At 41.7% G+C, this 6,754-nt stretch overlaps 1 protein-coding gene and 1 long non-coding RNA gene across 2 annotated transcripts in view; both read left to right on the top strand.

Annotated features, from left to right (window-relative positions):
• The window catches only part of LOC107670142 (leucine-rich repeat-containing protein 53-like), a 58,075-nt gene that overhangs the window by 25,208 nt on the left and 26,113 nt on the right, over positions 1-6,754 (top strand).
• The window catches only part of LOC107670146 (uncharacterized), a 13,468-nt gene that overhangs the window by 6,290 nt on the left and 424 nt on the right, over positions 1-6,754 (top strand). The window contains exons 2-3 of the long non-coding RNA XR_001632066.1: positions 1,805-1,811; positions 2,129-2,132. This is a non-coding gene — a long non-coding RNA (uncharacterized LOC107670146). The remainder of the gene's footprint in view (positions 1-1,804; positions 1,812-2,128; positions 2,133-6,754) is intronic.

Consider the following 6,754-nt stretch of genomic DNA (forward strand, 5'->3'; position numbering starts at 1 on the left):
TATGGGTGTCATGCCATAAAATATTTTTAATACGACTGACTTTGTATTTAATGTGAATTTAATAACAATATTGTAAATTACTAATTATAACGCTTTCATTTTACAGAGAGCAAAGAACATTTACGTTATCAAAGAACATTTTAATTCAGTCTAGCCAGAGGCACTCTCAAAAACTCCCATTAAAACCACTGAAGCTGTTTACACTGTGAAATGACTATCTTACTTACATTCGTACGCACATCTGCACTTTGTTTTTTCTGATGAGAGCAAAACACCGCGTTTCAGCGATGACTCATCTGAACGTCTCTGATTGGCCATTGCATTCATAAGCTGCATGCTATTGCAAACTTTATAAGCCCCACTTGTGATTATGAGCTCGACTAATTCTAGCGGTCGACTTCACATTGCTTTCATATGCAGTTTTAACTCCTACATTCCTATTTACGATCATTCTGGTAGCACGTGAAGGCAGCATCAGTGAAAACAGACAGACAATGGTAGCTTGAGCAACAATAGCCTTACAGAGTGCCAAGAAGCTCTTACAGAAAGGCAATTTGGAAAACTAACATGTAATACTTACTTCTTCTGGAGGTGTAGCTGGATCACGAACAGTTGGCACTGCTCCATCCTTAAGGAACAACTTTTGTGCAAAACCTGCTTTATAATGACCCTCATTCACAAAGCAGTCCGGTGTAAAATGATTCACGCAGACATAAACGAATTTCGGTAGAGTTGAGGAAGCATTTTCTTCGAAAACAAAATTAATCCACCTCGCCTTCAGCGGCTCAGATTTCGGGAGTAAATGGAGAGACCTATGTGGATTCATACATCCAGCTACAGAACACCTAAAATGCTTGGGAGACATTCTCGTCAGTGCAGCAATGGCGGACTGTGTACAACTCGCTGTGAAGCACATCTGCACTTTGTTTTTTCTGATGAGAGCAAAACACCGCGTTTCAGCGATGACTCATCTGAACGTCTCTGATTGACCATTGCATTCATAAGCTCAACAGAATCGTGTGTGTGTGGTTATAATGCGCAGCACTGTAAAAACGCGTGTATTTCTGGCTCAGTGCCAGCCAGCGAATGCATATTTTAATTTAGCAGCTGATGCTGTGCCGCACTGAACGATCTAATCACACCGGTGCGATTGTATCAAATATAAAAAAATATTATTCGGCTATTTTTGTCTTTTGGAAGCTGCATTCAAAATGCACTTGGCTCAGAAATCTGAAATCACTTTGAATGGGCATGACGCCTCTGGTCGTATTGACAGTTACCTGTGTGATCGTATCAAATATAAAAAATATTATTCGGCTATTTTTGTGTTTTGGAAGCTGCTTTCAAAATGCACTTGGCTCAGAAATCTGAGGGGGCATGGCGCCTCTGTCTACAGCTTATGCTAAACCTCTGTTTTGTTTAGTTAAATGCACGATACTTGCATTGCCTTGGCCGTTGAACGAGCACCCGGATGCAGTCTCAGATGAAAGGGTTGATGGTTTGGAGGTTCGGTGGTGTTGGAGTCGCGATCACGTTCTTCTGGGTTTGAAGAGGAACTCCAAAAGATGTTATTCTGACTCGGTGGGGGTCAGGAGAGTTTTCTCCCAGATGGAACGTGATGAGAGAAGAGCACAGAGCCAGAGAGACATCAGCTAAAATCCAAGGATCTTTGGTGAATGGAAAGACAAGGCCACAGCCTGGCACAATCTTAAAGGTCTCTAGAAGGCATCTAGCTCAGCAGAAAATAAGCACGCTGATCTAGTGATCAGTGATCTTTAAAGTATGAGGGGCGTAACACCCTCAGGATTTGAGTGAGCCAACGAGGAATGGTACCTTTGGAGGGAAATTTTACGATCCTTTGTCTCTAGCATGGGGTTTTGCATATGAAACTCGATTGGGTGTTAAAGAGAAGAATCTTCTAGATTCTTATAATACTAATATGTAACATAGTTAGCAAAATGTCATGCAAATCAACAAATGGGAAACGTAATTTGGAGCTCAAACATGTTATGGGTGAGGTTATATTAACTAGTGATCTATCATAACACATGCATAAAACAGTATACCATACCAAAACAGTAATGATACACACAATGTTCTGAGGATATGTGTGTTCATTCAAAAAAAGGTTTGTCTGTGAATTAATTAGAGAACAGTCCATTTCTATGGGCATTATGTGTCTTTCCTATGAGATAAATGAGTGAGAGTTGCTATGCCCGCATTCCTTTGAGCAATTAAATCAGTGTTATTAAATTATTTGTCTTTGGTTGCCATGGAACCTGCCTTTTTGAGGTGTTAGTTGAATTTTGGGGGAAGGGTCCATAGACCCTCATAGTTGGCTATGGCGCTCTGAGCTGACTTATATAGCAGTCGGCTCCTCCCCTTCTGGCAGGCTCGAACGCCACTGGTTTGTGCAGCTACACAAACGTGAACAAATCAGGCTTCAGTAACAGAGTAAACAGGAGTGTTCCCCTAGTGTCAAAACGCTGACTCAACGCTCGTTCCCTAATCTCAGGAAACCGAGGTTATGCAAGTAACCTGAGAGTTATTTTATAACCCTGTAAACCATTTTTCCACTAAAAAAGTAGCAGTTTTTTTTGTGTGTAATGACCTATACACAGCCCTGAAATTTGTTTAATACAGCATTTACTCAAATACACAAATTAAATCAAATCGAAACGAGTTTTAAGTTATAATATTAAGCCTGGGTTAAGAGGGTGTATAATGTTCTCTATATTAACTCTCAATAAATACGCAGCACACAGTCATCTCTAACTCACATGGCGAAGACCCCTTTATTTCCGTCTCCTCCTACATCATCACTCCTCCGCGCTCTAGCCCTCATGGGTAATGAAGTCCCTACCATTACAACACCTACTTTTAGCTAAGTAATGCATCTTTTCTTCAACAACATATAACGTTTTCTTTTCAACGAACATGTTATAACCTTATCTTTCTCAACACTGTATTATAATATTCAACCTTTATTAACTCAACACATTAACATTTATCTATTTTTTTCTAACTCTCATTCATCCATCTGTCCTTTTGTTTAGTCCCTGACTCAACTGAACTATAAATTCAGTCTTTCTGGGGCTTTGTAAACCCTGCCTGCTCTATAAACACCTCCAATGGGACAAAGGTGTTTTCTATTTCTCCGCAGAACCCCTCTGTCAATCTCTATAATGTACGATCTTGGGGTCTGAGCAAGTTAGAGAAACAGCTCCATAGATCTTCTCTGTGGCAAGCCACACTTTTTGATCTTTCTGCAGGGGAGGCAAGGAATGTGATTTATGACGTTGATTGTAGTACATCGCCTGACATTTTCTTGCTTCCTCTTGTTTTTTCCTAAATTCTTGAAAGTCTGGTCACACTGGATCTAGTTTTCTCTGCATTTGTGGAAGAGTGGTGCGGATACATCTACCCATAAACAGTTGAGAAGGGGAAAACCCATGCTCCAAAGGTGTAGCTCGGTACATGAGCAAGGCTTTGTTGTAATCGGTTTCTTTAGTCCACAATCCTTTATTTGTGCATACTGCTCGTTCAGCTTCTCTGTTTGTTTGGGGATAGTGGGGGCTGCTCGTGGTGTGTTTGAAATTGCCTTCTTGTGCAAATTGTTGGAATGTATGTGATACGAACTGTGGTCCCTTGTCGGAGATGACCTCCTCCGGAATGCCATGACGAGCAAAAACCTCTTTGACTGCTTTGACTGTGACCAACGCAGATGTGATATTCAGATGTGCAACCTCCATTTACCTGGAAAAATAGTCCACAATGAGAAGGTAAGTTTTATTTTTCCATTCAAACACTTTCTGCCACAGACGTGCTGGAAGAGGAGTAGGTAAGAGCTGTTTGCAGTGAACTATTTTGTGATGACTGCATGCGTGACACTGTTCCACCTCCTGACGAATGTGTGATGAGATACCAGGCCACCAGATAGAGTGTTGAGCTCTGGCCCGGTACTTTGTTATCCCCTGGTGCCCTTCATGTATTTTTTTTCAGGATGTCATTCTGCAGTGTCTCTGGAATGACAAGTCTGTCCCCCTTCAACAAAATGTAATCCGGTACAGTCAGTTCTGCTCTCACATGCCAATATGGTATCAGCTCTTTGCTTAATGTGTGTTTTTCTGGCCACCCAGCGAAACAGTGTTCTTTTACCTTTTTTGCAGGTGACATCCTCTGCTTGAGCTTGCTTTATCTGTTCCAGTCTGCTGGCCATTACTGGGAAGGAAGACACAACTGCATCCACAAAGACATTTACATCTCTTTCCAGCTGTAAGTCTGCTTGTGTTGGATCCACCTCCAGTGGTGCATGTGAGAGTTTGTCTGCTGTGATTAGGTTTTTCCCTGGAACATGCTGGATGTCAAAACTGAATCGCAGCAAGCGAAGGCAAAATCTGAGAATCCTAGGTGGGAGTTCGTCTAGTCCCCTGCTTCCCAGCAGTGGTATGAGAGGTTTATGGTCAGTGAGAATCGTGAAGTCCAGTCCTTGTAGGTATGAAACCAGTCTCTCACTTGCCTATGTCACTGCTAGCGCTTCCTTTTCAATTTGCGCATAGCGCTTCTCCGTGTCTGTTAGACTCCTGGATATGTATGTCATTGGTTTCCATGTTCCGTCTTTTTGTTTCTGTGACAAAATGGCACCTATGCCATAGGAAGACGCATCTGCAGCTATTTTCGTATCTATTTAAGGTGAATACGCGGCCAGCACTTTTGGTGAACTCAATTCTTGTCTCAATCTGTTAAAAGCTTGTCTTTGTGGCTCATCCCAGAACCATTCATTTTTCTGTTTGAGCAGTTCCTTCAGTGGGGCGGTGACTGAAGTAAGCTGTGGTAGGAATTTAGCAAGATAGTTTGCCATTCCGAGGACTCTGCGTACATCTGCCACGCACTTTGGTTCTGGCATGTGTAGAATATCACAGACTTTACTTGGGTCTGCCTCCAAACCTTTTGCTGTGATTTTGTGTCCGACGAAAAGTATTTTAGTCTTAGCAAACTCACATTTTTCATTCAGCGTGAGTCCCACTGCTTGGAGTTTCGTCAAGAACATGTTCAGACGCTGGTCATGTTCAAGTTTGTCTCGGCCGAAAACAAGAATGTCATCTGCATGACATATAACACCACTGAAAAAGTCCAGCATTTGAGACATTCGCCGTTGAAAATGTTCAGGTGCTGACACAATTCCAAATGGAAGTCTATTGAAAAAGTATCTCCCAAATGAATGTGGTGATTGGTCTTGACTCTTGGGTGAGGGGAATCTACCAGAAGCCTGATCTTGCATCTAGTTTTGTGAAAACCGTAGCATCTGACAGCATAGCTAAAGACTGATCAACAGATGGTGGGATGTGGCGCTCTCTCTTGACCCATTTGTTTAGATTCGTCAAGTCCACACATATACAGATTTTTCCATTTGGTTTGGGAACTACTACCATTCCAGCGCACCATTCTGTGGGACCGCTCACCTTTGAAATGACTACCATTGACTCCATTCTATCAAGTTCCTCTTTCACTTTTGTTCTAAGAGGTATGGGGACTCTGAGGGGTGTTGATAATGCATATGGTGTTGCTCCCCTTTGCAACTCGATGTGACACGGGTCTTTCAGTAAACCTAGGCCACTGAGCACTGATGGGAATGCTTTAATGTAGTTGGTATGTTGTTGTGTGACGGTTTCAATTCGATGAATGAGATTCAAAGCCTCTATGGCAGGAAGACCCAGGAAAGATTTTGTGAATTTATTTACAACATAAATGTCTTGAATGGTGTTGTGTCGTTTTGCACTCAATATACAATGAAAACATCCTTTTACATCCAGTATGTTGGATACCATACAGTACTCTTGGGGGTGTTTTCAACTCACCAAACTTGTTCGCTTTGAAGATTTTCTCTGGAATTGCAGACACGGCTGCTCCTGTGTCGAATTTAAAGTTAACATGAGTTCCATTCACAGTGACAGTCTCTGTCCATTTTATAACAGTCTCTGTTGACATTTTCCCCAGAAATGCATACTCCTCTTCCTCAGAGGATTCTCTGTCCTGTTGCGAAACAGAGTCCAATTTATACATCCGACATACAACTTCAAAATGTTCTCGTTTTTTACATTTCCTGCATTCTGCATCTTTCGCTGGACACTCCTTTCAGGAATGTTTCCATCCTGTTCCACATCTTCCACAGTCTTTTTGCATTGATTTTTGTTTCATGTGACTTCCGGGTCAGGAACACTGTGCGCGTCTGGCTGCCACTCCGTACCTGGACTGCCTTTTCTGTATGTTTCCACCTCTCTGCTTGACTATTTTTGGTCTATTTTTTGTTTTGTTTACTCCACCTCTTATTGTTGGCATTTTTGGACTTTACAACTGATATTAAGGAACTTTGGTACCTTTAACTTCTGTTTATTCTGTCTTATATAGTCTTATCTATATTGTAGCGTCTGGACCAATCAAACACACAATATATATTTTGTTAGCTATATTTAACAAATACTCTGTAACACCCCTCAGTTAACAAGCCATATGAGGACCTACGGACCCTTCCCCCGAAATGCATCTTAACACCTCAGAAAGACACCAGGCCCCTGGTCACCATGGCAACCAACGCTGATATCACTGGTTTTATTGCCCAAAGGAACGTGGGTAGAGGAAATCACTACCTTTTCCATATGAAGAGACACAATGCACAGTAAAAATGGACTCTTCTCTAATTAATTCATAGGAAAACCTTTCTTTGAATGAACACACATATCCTTCAGGTCATTGT

Source organism: Sinocyclocheilus anshuiensis, unplaced genomic scaffold, assembly GCF_001515605.1.
Source record: "Sinocyclocheilus anshuiensis isolate Anshui unplaced genomic scaffold, SAMN03320099.WGS_v1.1 scaffold1029, whole genome shotgun sequence".
Taxonomy (NCBI): Eukaryota; Metazoa; Chordata; class Actinopteri; order Cypriniformes; family Cyprinidae; genus Sinocyclocheilus; species Sinocyclocheilus anshuiensis.